The 16,336-nt window shown below is 41.0% G+C and overlaps 1 protein-coding gene and 1 long non-coding RNA gene across 6 annotated transcripts in view; one reads left to right on the top strand and one right to left on the bottom strand.

Moving 5' to 3' along the window:
- Positions 1-16,336, bottom strand: part of BMP2 (bone morphogenetic protein 2) — a 243,773-nt gene that overhangs the window by 59,401 nt on the left and 168,036 nt on the right. The gene's annotated exons all lie outside the window — the stretch shown is intronic.
- LOC124417872 lies at positions 5,352-9,265 on the top strand. The gene is made up of 2 exons (XR_006938945.1): positions 5,352-5,429; positions 6,069-9,265. It is a non-coding gene; the product is annotated as an uncharacterized LOC124417872 (long non-coding RNA).

Consider the following 16,336-nt stretch of genomic DNA (forward strand, 5'->3'; position numbering starts at 1 on the left):
ACCTTTCTCTCTTGTCTTCCTCAAACTGGAAAGAGCTTGCAGCTGCCTTTGGTATATTCAGGCTTCTCATGTTGTGCTGAGGTGCACAACAAGGAAAGCTGGGACTTGATGGGAGCACCATTTCGACACAGCCTTTTCTAACAAGTAATGATACTTTCTGAAGAGGAAATCTTTTATTCAAGTATCAAAGAAAGTAAAGAATCCCTTTCAGGAGGACCACTGTAGTGCCTGTTATCTCACAGGATGTTCTCCTACAGATGTCACCACTTGCTGTTCTTCATCTGATGCACACCAAAACCCACATTTGATGAGCTCAGAATATTATGAAGATCAGGCCTATTCAGACACCCTTTGGGACAAAGTCAGCCCCTTGAATAGAAACATGTGTGATTCATAATGTACTCACTGCAGGATGCGATCACACACAGATGTGCTCACCCTCAGGAAAATCTCCAAGCCCCATCAAGAAATCCTGTCTGCACTCCTCTCTCAGGCAAAACCTCTGTTTATGTGGTGTAAGAAGTGATAGAAATGTTACAGGAATGGGCTCTGAGAAAGAATACAATAAAACAGCAAGCATCTTCTTAACACAGATTCTCATATATGTAGATATGCAGCCAATTATCTAACAGCGATGTTGGATGCAAATCTGCGCCCCGTGAGGATTCTTGTTTTCCTCATTGCCTTCACTGAGAGTGGGACGTGCTGGTATCTGGCACACTACTTAAAAAAGCGTGACAGGCATTACTGGCACATTCAACATTGATGATATTTACACTGGACCAATAAGGTTATATAACTTCCTAGATCATAATCTCTATCTCATCCCATGTGAACCAAATTAAAATGATATGGAATCGCCAGCTCCATAGGCTGGCAATGTCTAAATCAAGTCTCTTCCAAATTACCTGAGATGATTGTCTTTAAAGTTTTCAGGGCAAGTCACATTCATGTTTTGGAATACAATCTGAGGGGCCAGAAGGCAGGAGTCTCTATATGCCAATGTTATTTACATTATATAAAGTGCAGGCATGGTGTGACAATCTACGGGGTGCTGCCATTAGAAAAAACAGAACAGTAGAATTCTAATTCCCACAGCTGAAGCAAATGAAATACAGAAACATGAACCTGAGTAATTACCAGTCGAATAAAACCCCAGAAGGCATTATTTACAAAATCTCATCATTTTTAACCAGTGGTATGATTTAAGAGGCTTGACTCATCATTTCTTAGAGCGTTGGGTTAGTAATGCTAGTTGACAGTTCTAGTGGCTGAAGTGAGCTGTACTTATTAAAGTCAATCATGTGTCTAGCTGGCAATTAGCCAGGAATCCTAAAATTAACAGCTCATTAGAAATCTGCCAGTGACATTATTCATATGGACTCCCTTGTTCAGGACCGATCTCTCTTAACCCTGTAGAGGGAACAAGGAAGAGGACCAATGTCTGACACACATGCTTCCACAAAAGGCTCTGGTGCTTCCAGTGGGGTGAACAGCAGCATGTCAGTGGGCACATGAAGTTAGAAATGGGTCCTACTCATGCTACAGCTGCCTCTTCCAAAGGAGGACTAGGTTCATCATTTGTGAAATCTTTCCCAGTTGTCCTGAAATTCTTTGGGGGAAATCAATCTCATGTCTGCAAAGATGACAAACCTGGCTCAGCTCCATCAACGTTATAAAGCACTACAGGCAATTTCAACCCCACATTGAGGAAGGTTTGTCCTCAGTAGAATCATTTGATAGAACAGCAGCAATGTTAACCACAGCTACTTGAACAAGAGCAAGTCCAGAGCCAATAACGCTTTTCCATTTATGAAAGGAGACTTCTGCAGAAGCCACCAATCTTTCCAGCACTGCTGATTACAAGTGGGCAATTCTTCTGTTGAACGATGGTGGCTTCTTCAACCAATGCAATTCAACTGTTGACAACATTTTGGAATTTTCACTGAAAACTCAATTTCAATAAACATCCCAAACTAAACACTGTATCTTCAGTTAAAAAAAAAAAACAAAAAAACAAAAAAACATTATTTCAGATGTCAAAATTCCTGTTCACATTAGTTCTTGCTTTTGCTCTTGAAACCCTCTCCCATGATAAGAAGTTGGATAAAATATACATTAAAAAAATATACAATGAAGGAATTTGGTTTTTTTTTACATTTTTTCCATATGGAAAAACAATCTTTAAAACAGCCTTATTGCTAAAATATGCAGACACAAAGCAGTGTTAACAATATTGCTAACGTTCAAGGGAGGCGGGTACCATTCATCCTGGAGAATAAGCTTTTCATAGAGAATCAAAGGACTTCAGATACAGACCAGCAACCTTTGGACTATATCCATGAAAACTAGATGAAAATTAGATATGTGAAGTGCTGAAAAAGTAATACTGTATTAAAATCCATTGGTCTTGACTCCAGGACTCAATCCAGATATTCTTACCCACATGGAATGGCATTTTGATTTCAAGCCACTCCAGCACTGAACTGGAGTCTATTTCGGAAGAGTGAAGGAATTGCAGCCTGGCCCACTGTTATTTAGAAATAGAATTGTAATTGTGTATTGAGTTCTTATCTTAGCATGAGGTAATCTGCAGTATGCTGATGAAGGTTTATCAACTGGGCTGGTAAAGCCCCAGGGAATGACAAAGAGGAGAAAGAACGGGAAGGAGACACGTTGGCTATGAAACACTCCTTGCTAGAACAAGAAACAATAGTGTGCTGCAACTGGAGGGGGGAAAAAAAAAGAAAGAAAGCAGATAGTTCCTGGGACAAGATACTTTGCACAGGTATGATACTAAAAAAAGATAAGTGTATTTTCAGTGACAGGTTGGAACACTGAAAACACAGCAATTCTTGCAGTGAGACACAAGCTCTCTCTAAGGTTTATGTTTAAAGTTTCAAAGGAAAAGTGACTCCTGCTTCAGATCAGAAAAGTATTCGTTTCTCAGGTAGAAATACTTAAAACAACTTGTTATAAAAAGGAAATACTCAGCACCTTTTGAATACCAGAGACCTGCAGAATCTCTTAAAATAGACACCCAAAACCACACACCACTTGAGATTACTGTCAGCTTTTTCTACATAATCAAGTCAGTGATTTTCCAGCCAGAAGCCTATCAAAGCATGACACCTCAACAGTTTAGTTCGTATTTTCTGGCTACTAAGGATGACCTCAAATCCTAACAAGCAAATTGTTTTCAGATCTGCTGCTGAAGGTAAGCTCTCCACAGGAAAGGAGTCCAAATTCCAAACTCAGAGATGGAGTAAGTGCTGTTCTCAATTGAGAATACTTGAAAGGAGTTTGGGATGGAAAAAAACAACCTGCAAAGTAGGTAGAAAAAGCAAAAATTACGAGGAGATGTTAAGCAAGGCAAGGAGAGTTTCACATCCAAAGCATTTCTTTCTTTTTTTTTTTTTTTTTTTTTTCAAAAAAGCTTTGGCCAGTGCTGGTTACACTCTTCAGGAGGCAGCACAGAGCAGAACAGGAACTCTGACAGCATCTAGAAAGCACATGGGGCTCATTTCCCATCCATTTTCACACTTCTTCTCTAGAGCTTTCCTACTGAGTCTTATAAGCACCAAGGTGCTGGTACAATAATCATTTCAAAGAAGAATATGGATGTCACAGGAATTAATAAAGCATACAAAATGAAGATGTGGAAGAAAACGCTTTCTGCACCTTTACCTCCAGACCGAGGTGTTATGGTTTTGGATTAAGCTTCTTCATTAATGTATAGGGTGTACAGTGCCATTACACTACCCATGATAGGATGAAAACCCTCAGACAACATCTTGCGCAAATCCTGCCCCTAAGTAGGGGGGAGGTTCATTGAGAACCTCCTTGCTGAAGCTTCGATTCTTTGGTGCCTGACGCAAGATAGTTTAATGGTGGCTGAGCTTTTCTATTCCTGTTACCATGTATTAGGTATCCAGATCTGAGCCCTACCGTTTCATCAGCGAATAATCTTGTTCAGACATTTCGCCATTTTCAGCCCTTAATTTCTGTCAGAAAGCAGGCTACAAGGCCAACAGCAGCCTCTGTCAGCTGACTGAGTAACCCCACAGAAATGTGTACAGGATTTGGTTGTTCTGGATTCTCCTAAATTCCAATCACCACAACAAATAATCTAGTGATGCATAGGACTCTATGTCAACCAGGCAGCTCTTTCACATGCCTAACAAGGTAGAAAATAAAGAGCAACTCAAACAGAACTTGGGCATCTTGCTCATGTAGATCATCACTAGGGCAGCCACAAATTCCTGCACATACTAACAGCTCTGCCTGTGTTGATCTGGACTGCCAGCTAGTGACAAAAGAAGTTATATTGGCACTCAAAGAACTTGCTGAATACCACCATCTACTGGCATAAAATAATGAGAAAGGAAAGAAAAGAAAAGGAGGGGGGTGAGTAGAGAATCAAGGAGAGTGGCTGAAGCAAAAATAACAGTCATAGGAAGATAAGCCAGAACTTCCTATTCACATAATATGAAAGATCATTCATATGAGTATCAAAGGTGCAACAGGCAAAAAAATAAGAATCAAAAGAAAGATAGTGGGAGCAATTTTCCTTATAAAGTGCATCACACAGCCGGCTATGAGCACTGGGCAGAAGCTTGGGAATGTAGCACCAGCGCCCAGCTACTGGGAGCCAACATCGCTCTACTATACCAGGTGCAGGAGGCCAGCTTCTCCACAGCCTACAGACCCTTACACATTCTGTGTACCATAAGCCATTACATTGCAAATTCCTTCATTCAGACCAAAATCTTCTGTTTCAAGTACCTACGAGGGTCTCCAGCCATAAATGGAAGCCAACAAGAGAAGTCTGGAGTTTGAATGGGTGACCTCTCTCTCACCATTCCCATCCCTGCAGTATTTCAGCCATGATGTGACTGCTCGTCTGTCTTCTTGGGTCTGGCTTCCTGCCCTGGGCTACTCCAGGAGCTGGCAGGCGTGCAGCAGCTCCTGACAATATCACAGCCTCTGGATGTCTTCGTGTTACAGAGCTTCCCCACAAGCAATAATGCTTGCCCCACTATTGATCTGAGCCAGATAGGAATTTGTCTCTAAGACAGTGAAGGCTCCAGATGTCATTAGCATACTGCTCAAGTCATCCACCCACTTCGATCTGCAAAGCTGTTATCACCCTGATTGCTCTATGTACACCTTCCAGGAGAGACTCTACAGATTCATCTACTCACCCAGAGTCATAATTAGAGAGAGGAATGTACTATTGCAATAGAGATATAATATTCATTTGAATTCTTACATTAATTTGCTTCAGCTGTGTGCCAGCCCTCTTTCCATATTTGCTTTCAAAGAATACTTTAACAAATTAATTTTCTGGCAGGAATGTTTGTGGAAACAGTACGTTTTAAATCAGTACTGAAGAATGCTCCTGGGAAAGAAATCCAGTGTTCATAATTGTGAGTATTCTCAGCAGAAACCCAATATTAAACGTTCTTCTGATCCAATCCCACGTGTTGGGCTGCAGTTCAAGAGGTCTCCACTCAGCCCCTGTCTCCGCCAGGCTCCTGCCTGGTGCTGGGCAAGGCAAGCAAGAAATCCTGCTCCATCTGTTCCTGGCCAGCACAGCTACACAAGAGCTCGGGGCTCATGGCAAAGCCAAAGCCTAGCCCACCGATGGAGACTGTGCAGAGATTGGTTGGTGGCCCTGCCGGTGGCAAGGGGGTTGGAAGTTGATGATCCTTGAGGTCCCGTCCAACCCAAGCCATTCCATGCCTCTTTGCTTCTCAGAGCCAGTAAGAACATGGGTACAGCTCTCCAGCACACAGCAAATCTACAAGTATGTGCTTTTAATTGGGGCAGGCCAATTCGGGTTAAAATAACAGTGAGGGCTCTCAAATTGCTTTGGTTTATCTGATTTAATCTGAATTATCTAGCTCAGGTTAGCAAATCCAAATTAAGAACACACCCGCACTTTGTGCTATGGAAATATCCATCAACCCTAATCTTTCCCATCACATTCAGGTCATAAAGGCTATAGGAAAGACTTTTCCTTTTCTTCTCAGCCCTAACTACCCCACAATCTATTCCCTTTCTAGACCGCAATCAGGCCTGGAAGCCTACCCTTTCATCCTACAAAAGGCCACAAAACACAACGGCTAAATTAAAAACTAGATATATCAAATCCCTGTCTTACAACACCCTGTGCAAGGAAAGGAATCACCCACAAAAATCAGTGATTTCATCTGGTCACTCTGCAAATGTTGGTGAGTTTTCTTCCTCTATATGAGAAAGGTTGTAGCATTAAGTAAATCATGTTCCACTTGAACTAGGAAAATGCTGTGACCCTTTCCCCTCTCTCTCTGTTATTTTATCTTTCCTCATTCATCTAAGCAGCACATCCCTTTTTCCTACACTGGCCTATTTTTCCTTTCTCTTTCTGTGTCTCTCTCACTCATTTCCACCTCATTTTTTTTTCAATCTGCCCTGTGCTGTCCTCACAGCAATACAAGAGGAGATAGCATCTCACAGTTCAGTTACTTCTTCACAGTAACATCAGACCTCACCAGAACCTGCCGCAGACTTTCCCTTCTCCTCTACCAAGTCTCAGGATAGAATATGACCTTCAGTCTGTATCATCACATCCTCTATCCTTTCACACTGCTACTCCTCCACCTCCACAGTAGCCAACTTTCTGTCCTTCAACTCTCAATGCTCATCTCTCTCTCTAGTTTCCCCACTTCAGTCAGACTCTTTCTCTCTCCTTATTTCTCTTTCTTTGCCCTGGGCTCCAAGCCAAATGCCTCAGATCTGATGGCTAAAAAGAAAAAAAGAAAAACCCAACTCCAAAGGTCTGCACAGAATTAAACCACGTTTGCCCCAGATGGTTTTGATGGTTTGGAGACAAGAAAAGAAGAATTCAGATACAGAGAAGACTAGATACTCGGATTTTCTGAATAAGCAAGTAATGCCAGAAAACATACCAGGCTAATTTCATTCACATTGAACTAATGTAAATTACTGGTGGTAAGGATCAAGGCTGAGATGTTCAAAAGGACTAGAGGTAAGGTTTTTAAAAGCTCTTTACTGACTTAGGAGTTAAAGACCTGTTTTCAAGAGGAAGTTAAGGCCAAAGCCCTCTTCTGAAGTATGACTTAAGTCTACCAGTCAGACTGACATTCATAGATTCTAACAACCTTGTCACCACCTAATTTTCAGTGGGGAAGTCCTCAAGAGTGAACCTACCCAGCGGGAAGGTACTGTCTGTGCCTTGGCAGAAGCGAGCAGCTCAGTTCCAGTCCTGTGCCTAAGTCCTAGGCTGACTCTGAAATCCAGTGAGAATGCCCACTGGATCTGTCTGATACACCACAAAGTCACATCAACTTCATATCAATCATGCACTTAATGTAGCCTTCCTGGGACCAAGCTGAGCAGTACCAGGTTGTTGTCCCTTCAGCACTTCATTCAAACTCCATCATTTACCAAAGATTCAAATGTGGATTCTCCTCTTTCTAAGACAAAGTTTTACCCCTGGCTGCAAGAGTCCCCATTGGGTCTTGTCTTGTTCTTCCTGCTGTAGTATCTTTGTTTCGTGTAAAATACTGAAAGATTGACTGTAGCTGTGAAGAAGCCCAGAATGATTCCATAGCCCAGTGATCAACATTACCTCAAAGGTGGAAAGCTGTTTTCAAAGCCCAGTCTTGAAACTTAAAGAATGTCATGGGAGACTAAAATGCATAGGATGTTTCTGGTTTCCTTACCAGTTTGTTTTGATTTAAAATGACAACGGAGCTACCCTTTATTTCCAGGAGAGGATTAATGGCTCCACGAGAGACAACTTCCTCATTTCAGCAATGCAAGGCCGGATAGGAAAGTCCTGTCCTTCTCTCTCGGCATTTAGAGGTTGGTCTGGACACGTCCAAGATAACATATGAACTTCGGCAGCTGTGTATACTATTCTGCAGGTGCCTACAATTCCTCCACCAAAAGTCTATGGCACTTGTTCTCTCCCAAAATACGTAAGGTACTAATTTCAGAGGTACCTTAGTGCTGGATGTTTACAGATATTTACATCTCCAAACTGCACTTACATAAAATATTCCTCAGTGCGTTATCTATCAACTTCCAGTTAAACTTGTGCTTCTATGATTCTGAGTACTACAGACACTTTTAGAAAATCCTAGTCTTACAAATACTAAGCACCAAAAAGACTGATTTTGAAACAGTTCACCATCTTGAGAATACATTCTCACGTGCAATCAGTTTCCTGGCTGATATCTCAATGAAATGCCCAGATTTTCAAGAATGCCAAGTACACTCAGCCATTCTTCTCTACAGAATTCATCATTTCTTTCCTTAAGTCAGCTTGGAGTTGAGTACCTTAAAAAAAAGAAGAAGAAAAAGAAAAGAAAAAGCCCTATAATGATGTGGTGTTACCTCTCTGAACAGCTCCAATCGTCTAATATTTTGCTGGCAGAAATATCTCTCCAAAGGAAGTCACATCTTCCTTCCCACAAATTCTGAGTTCAGCAGCAGTAAAGGTAGATCATCAACGAATTATTTTGAAAATCCCACCCTCTGTATCAAGTCACAGCAACTCAACACCAATTAAATTTTGGATCCTGAGTCTTTTCAACAAACTAGCTGTTAATGATCTATAGGCAAAGACTGTTTGACAAGCATGGATGAAATGTAAAGCCATATGTGAAAATCACCATCTTTTCACATATGACTTGTGAAGAGAAGGAGAAAAATATGAATCAAATTAGCTATCATTATAAATAGTGGTCTGAAAATGAATCACAGATGTTCTGATGAAGAATGGTATTTTTCGTAACACAATTCTTCTGAAAAATGCTCATTCTGCATGAAAAGGATCCTTTTTCCCCTGAAGAAACTGATTGTTCAAAATATTGAAGTATTCCAACCATGCAGAAAGACATTTCTGCATGCCTTTGCAATGTTCCATGGGAGCTGGATTTTGTTCTTTGGTGTTCATCTAAGCCAAACTCCTTAAGCGAATTACTTTTCAAATGTCATATATCTATCATCTTTAAGGGAGGAGGCCACAGAGGATCAGTCCAAATAGAAGACAGGTTTGAAAAAGCTTTAAGAAGTTTAAAGCCAGGTACTACGGCAGCTTTTCCAATCAGAAATATTCAGATCTTTCACCTTATATTTTCTTGTTATTCACTCTTCTCTTTTACTATAGTTACAATTCTTCTCCTTGATGCTTATGCTATCCATAAGTTAGCAACAGTTATTGACAGGCAGTCGAGTCATTTGACAAAGATACCCTTTAATACGTACATTTGGCCAGCAGCACTCAGACTCACGTCCATCTTTGTGGCACAATACCTTTAGTACTGCTCAATTCAAACAAGTACTAAGAAGGTGAAACTTCGAACATATGTCCATAAGCCCACAAATACAAAACACCAGGCAGGCAATTGCTTTCTTCCTTCTAAAATATACTTTTTTTTTTTCTACTTTTATGCCATGTTTCCCCCACACCTACCACATTCACAAACCACAGTTAGTATCTGAGAAGAATCACAGTAAAATGAGATTCGGGACCTGAGCATAACCACTAACTCCAATGGAGACAACAGCAAAGTGCAGGCCAGCCTGGATTCCCTTGTTTAACCGGGGAAAAAGATGCCTATTTTCTCCAAACATGCCACATGGCCACAGCACAAATAATCCTTGTGGTTCCTGATTCCTCCAAATGAAGAACACTACCTGTACACCCACTCCAAACAGAGAAAGAGAAAACAGCGCATAATGTGGCACTATTTGCTCTGAAGATAATCTCAATCCAGTAAAATGGAAAAGTGGTCAAGTTCAGAATAGAGCTAGACTCAGTTGGTTTTAATAAGAAACAAAGAAACTACTGTTTTGCACTGCATTGTTCAGGCTTGCCTTAAGGCACAGGTGGAAAAATGTTTACTAAAAAACTCAAATACTTAGCAGTGAGATACGTTTTATTTCAAATTGAATTTCCTCCAAGCACACACCAGCACTACGGGAAGCAAAAGCCGTGAAGTTTTTCTGGGTGCCAATCTGCCAGCATTGCTCTGCAGACCCAAACTCCTCAATTTCACCATGAATGAGCCACTTAAAAATCCAAACCAAACAGATTTCTCTCTCCAACAACAAAAAAATGGGAAAAAAAAAGAAAAAGAAAAAAAACAAAGGTGTTCCATGCCACATCACGAGCAGCATACCATGGAGGGCACTCAAGACTTTTATCACATGTGTTGCAACCATGTGCAAGGTGACGAAAATAAGGCTCACTTCAACAGATGAGCAAATACATCTGAAAAGTGCCTGGCCAGAAGAACCAGGTGAAGAACGTCTCCCTCTGGCCTGCACTAATTTTCTGGGCAGACCTCAAGTAAGATGCTCAAGCACATTCAAACCTTAAAGCAGTCCGTAAAAGAAATGAAAATGAAGACACAAATGCCCTCCCATCCTTTCCCCTGTCCTTGCCAAATGAACTGTTGTATTTATAGCTGACTTAATTCAGTAGTATTTAAAAATACATCAAACAATACAACAAAACTGACTCGTTACTGCAAGAGATTTTCATTTCAAGTAAGCACCTCTTTGCTTACAGAAAAACATCTCTCAAAAGACGTCTGATCTACTTTGCATAGGATTCTACATCTTGCCAATCAGTCTAAAATTCCTCCATCTCTAAGTCACCCTAGAAAATAAAGGAAACTGCTTTTTTAAAATGTTGTTCTCGCATATCAGATCCCCCACCACAATGACAAGGCTGCAGCTTTAAATTAATGCCAGGAAAACCTCAGGCATGGCTGTAAACATCTGTGTGGTACAACATGTACCTGCCAGCTGCACTACTTCCAACTGTGGAAGTCTATGGCCTGTTAAAGTCAGCTTCTGCCTTAGTCATTTACAGCCAGTGATCCAAACCCCTGCTAATAGTAACCACAAATGCTACCTGAGTATCATCACTGATCCCTACAGGTACCATCTTAAAACGTCTGTAATTAACAAACCAAAACCAGCACCACTTACCTATTCACAGTTTATTCTCAGTGACTCCAAGATTCTTTCTGACTTCAAGATTCCTCTTACTTTGAAAAGAAATCACCGCACTGATTTATTCAAAAGGTCTGCTTCTTACAATAATAGAAGTCTTTACAAGCTTCTGCCTTTCCAACTGCCTAATTTCTACTGCTGTTAGTACTAGAGAAGGCACATGTGTATGAAGGAGCCAGCTGCATTCTTCTGGCTGTTTGTGTACCCTCATCAAAAAATCATTCCTATCAGTTACAACTGACGTGATCTATACTGTGATAGGTCCTACAAGTACCAGACAAGACCAGAGAGCACTGCAGAAGCATACAGCAAAAAGACAATCCCTTCCCTGAAGAGTGTAGATGAACACAGAATGGCCACTGCAGCAAGACACAGCGACACATAAAATACCTGGCAGCACCAAGTGGAGAACGAGCTTTCTCACAGTGGAGTTCTGTAAGTTTTCTCAGCTTGAAATAGCCTCTTCCCCAGGACACTTGGGCAGCAGGTTGAAAAATTTGATTTGTAAAGCCAGGACACTCTTGCACAATAAGGCGTCCCTTGTTCACAAAACGAAAAATATTAATGAGAGCCATTCCCTTCTTTCAGTAGAATTGAATTAGAAAAATAATTTGGAATGAGAATTTGCTCTTCTGCAGTCATAAGACTGCAAACTTCATTTTAATGCCTCTTCCCTTAGTTCTTTCTTTAGGGCTTTTCTGAGTTAACAGCAGTTGTGTACTTAGCTGCTCCCTGTACATGAAACTCACTCTAAATCAAATAGGAGAACACTTGAATGTGATCTCCTGTGAGGCAGTATTTGCTATTCTCATTCTGTCTCCTGACATGAAGAAAAATGGATTTGTCTGCAAATAGAAGAAAACAGCCTTTTGCAGTAAAAATTCCTCTACCGACTTGTTGAAACGAGATGGATTTTTTCTTCAAGTATGAGGTAGCCTTATCTTCCCAGGAACATACACATAAGCTCCTGATGAAGATGGGACCTTAGGATAAACGATCGCTACTGCTGGTGAATGAGGTGGACCTGAGTTTGTTAAGCCTGGATATGAGCAGCCACAGCACAAAGCAAGGATCCCACATCTCCCAACAAATGTTGAGTCTTCAGGGAGCGCATCTCTTGGCTTCCCGTGACATCCTACAGCTCTCACTCAGAGGATCATGGGGAATTTACTTTTAGACAGTTGGGAGCTGTAAAAACAATACAACCACCTCCTAAAAGCCCAACCTGACTCCAGTGAAGGCACAGACCAGAGATCAAAGGTGCCATAATAAAACAGAATCTGAGCATTTTAGAGCTTGCAAAGTGACACTTGAATTTTTTAGGAAGTTAAATGAGACAAAAGTGTATCAGCTTTCCAACAGCAACGTCATTGAGAATGCAGCTGCAAATGGATATCCTACAAGCAAACAAGCAACTGTGGATCTCTGCAAAAATGAAGCTCTAACAAGCTTCTCAGATCCCTCTTCAACTTTTAGTCAACTATAAAGAAGAACAAAATTACAGAAGCAGGAAATAGCGTTTCCTACTCTTTCATGAAAATGCTTTGAAACTCCTCCACTAAAGCATAGCTTTAAATAAGTTCCTAATTATAAAATGATCTCTGCAGTTTTCATGAGCACGCCAGTTTCAGCATCTTGGAATACTCTTCTCTCTCACCTCAAGCAAACACATACCCATGTACAGTTACTAAGACTCATTCACCAGTTACTGAGATTCATTAGCTTTTGTTTGCTACAGGGAGCCCTTCTGCTGCTGTCCAAATAGGTAGAAGTAAAAGAGCATCTCAGGAGATCTGAGTCAGTGAGTGAGACAGGACTTAAGAGATGCAAACGCGTTTTGGTTTTGTTTTGGGATACCTGTGTAATCCTGACCAGGTCATGGACAACCTTGCTCTGTCTCAGTTGTTCCTCTACAAAATGGACTGGTAAATCTCCATCTCAAAGGAACCTTGTGGTGCCGAAATCATGAAGGTTCAGCTATTGTAGGGCTGCAGCACTCATAAGTATTCAGAGGATGAAATCAGGAGGAGGGAGGAAAAGGGTGGGGGGGTTGGCACATTTTTTTTTACTAGAATGGCATTGGTAAAACCAGGTAACGTGACCTTACTGCAGTGATGCTGTAACAGGCAATACTAATCATAACAAAGGCAGCTGCATGTAGAAATGTGTTTCATTTTAGCACTGTCTGTTCTATTGGTTGTCACGCAACCCCAGGAGTTGAATGAGTCGAGACGTGGAAAAGACCCCATCAACACAACACTCAGTGTTCCTGCTACTTTCATAAATTCCTCAGCTAAGCCCCACGTTTGCTAACTCTTCAAGGTCTGGACATAACACGTTTGCAGATACTTCCTCTTTGGCCGCCCTAGAGATGGAGCTTGATAACATAGGCATAATAGGAGATCGAAAACATCAGTAACAAAACTTGATACTTCTACATATCAGTACTGACTACGTGAAAAACCTCATCCTGTAAAGGATCCTGAAAGGGGTCACACCTTCCCTTTCTAGTATCCAGAAAAATTAACAGCAAAGACTGCCTCCAACACGACCCAGATCTTTTGGGAGGCCAGTTGCAGGCATGGACTGTTACCTTATGTCACACTCTTAACTGATGCGAACAAATGCTGAGGAACGGTTCCAACCCTTAGCAAAGGAGTGCTCCACAACTAAGCATGTGAGAAAAGGTGTGCATGGGGGAAGCTAATTCTCACAGATATTTCAAACCAAGGCTAGTATTTATCTTACTGACCAACCATTATTCCCAGTTGCCCTGTGGCAGTAGATTTATCTTTGATGACAGCAACCTGACTGAGGAAAATGAAGTCCTTATGAAGAACGCGTAGAGCCTTGGAAGACAGCAGCGTTCATTGATCTGATATACAAAACTTCCAATGGTTAAGCTGGGCTCTAGTAACAATAATGCACACGGTGTTTTCTGACAGAAAAACATTTCACAGTTTAAGGAGTCATCTTCTGAATTTCCTCTTTCACCACAGAATCACAAACACAAACCACCTGATAGAAGGTCAAGTTGACGTAACTGCTGGCACTCCATCTTCTGCAATTCCCCAGCTTAAGTAGCTCAAGAAAAATCTCTTCCAAAGAGATCAGACAACGCTAGCAACAGCTAATTCATTAACCTGATCCACTGTCATAAAATATCTGGCTGCGCACAAAAACACAGCAGTTCAATATGGCACAATCCATGCCACCGTAGTGGCAGGCATTTAACGTTGAATGCTCACGTAGGTCTGCTTCATAGTCACTAGGGATGTATTACCTTGTAGAAAGTATAAAGCCAACAAATATAGTGGATATTTTTGGGCGGGATGTGTCATGACTGCCATGTGTGCCTGCCACACATGCAGAGTTGTTACAATGCTACGCATCTCCATCCCACAGAATCATGTTTATTGCCTGCTAGATGGGCCGTGAAATGTATGCTTTTCATAATAGGACCGCACAAGTTTTTTATTATTTGAAATGTAATCTGAGCATTATTCTCTGTTCCCTTGCTATGAATTTTATACAAAATAGAAAGTCCAATTTTTCATTTGTAATACTTGTTGAAGAGATCTGCTTTCAGCTTTACAAATGACATTGCATTCAGGCACACAATTCAACAGCATTAAGGGTAAATCAAGAATTTTTTGAATGAATAGAAAAACAAAGTACATAGTATTGAATAGAAATATATATCTTATCTTGATCCTGTACCTGCATTTCTCGGTGTCCCAGAAATAATGACAATGCAGTTACAACATGCTGCTACAAGTTACAGCTGTTAGCACCAGTGCAAGAAACTACTGTTTTCCTGGAAAACACTTAACTTTGGGTGTATGTTTGCTGTTACTGAAGTCAGTGAAATTTAAATTTTTCAACCTAGCTCTATGCACGTGCTTAAGTGAGTATCTGAACTGCAAACCGAAGCTCACCTAATCTTCACATTGAGATTTTTTTATTATTTTTTTATTTTTGATAGTTATTGACACTCTTAAGAAATTCAGTGGTTTTTAAATACTGACAGCCTTCCAAATTAGGTAACTCCTCATCATTTGATAGCAATGCATTTTCATGTTCTCCTACTTGCCTTAAAAGGCAAGATTCAACATGACAACTGCTTTAGCTCAAAATATATCTGCTGATATTGCCCATCTATTGAACGTTTACCCATTTCATGTTCACCCCCTTGTTCACCCCCTCACTGAGCCTTGATAGCAAGAACCTTTGAAGTCCACTCAAGCTCAATTCAGCAGTCAACACAGACCATTCATCAGGATGTGTGTTAACTGCCATGAGCACTGGCTGGCTGGCTGGCTTGCTAAGGCAGCAGCCATAGCCCAGACAAAATCATAAGGGCAAAGAAGTCCAGCAATACCATTCAGATCCGGCTGTGCAAGAACGCTGTTAGCACATTGCAGATGTCATAATGTATAGAGAGGGACAAGTATATCCTATTTTCAGGCTTGTAGGACGACTGATCAAATGCCTTTACCTTTCTGTACTTCTACTGCTTCATCTGCACAACAAGGATCCTGGTACAAAACTTTTTCCCTGCACTATAAAATGCCATATCTATATACGACGCTGCACTCCTAGATTCCTTGTGTGATAATTCATGTAATCAAGCTCTAGGGATGGTTCTAACTTTAAAAATTCAGTGTTGGTTGGGAATCAGTGCTTTGGAGGACTTCCAAAAACATCCTCTTGATTCTCACTGGGTTTTGACCAAATCTTAGGTCCTATTTATCTTCCTACACTGCCACAGGTGCAGAAATTAGTTAGTGCTCTTGCTACAAATGCCAAGATTCAAGCTTGGTCCACTGCAAGACACTGTAGGGAACATCTGTAACATATCCCCTTGATACAAAAGGCTCTCAAGCTCTGACCTTCAAGGAATACCAGAAGTCAAGGATACGGGTTGCAACTTTCATTCATGGAGTTTGCTGTATTGTTTTTATACTATAACTTGAGCTAGGATTATTAACATCAGTGCAGCATCAACTTGAAGGTCGAAGGATTGGAATGCCACTATCACACACAACTAATGTGATATTCCTAAAGAAGGATGAATGAGCTCCAGAACAGCAAAAAAACAGACATATCTATTAATTGGAATCAAACCAGCAATAGGAAATGGTCAGGACAAAGCTCTAGGTGACCTTACTTGAGCAGGTAGGTTGAACCAGATGACTTCTAGACGTCTTTTCCAACATACACCACCCTATGACTCTGAATATAAACTCTTCCACCTACTCTTACCTTCCCATGAAGAATAACAACTCAAATTCGCCCA

This window comes from Gallus gallus, chromosome 3 (assembly GCF_016699485.2).
Source record: "Gallus gallus isolate bGalGal1 chromosome 3, bGalGal1.mat.broiler.GRCg7b, whole genome shotgun sequence".
In the NCBI taxonomy this organism is placed as follows: domain Eukaryota; kingdom Metazoa; phylum Chordata; class Aves; order Galliformes; family Phasianidae; genus Gallus; species Gallus gallus.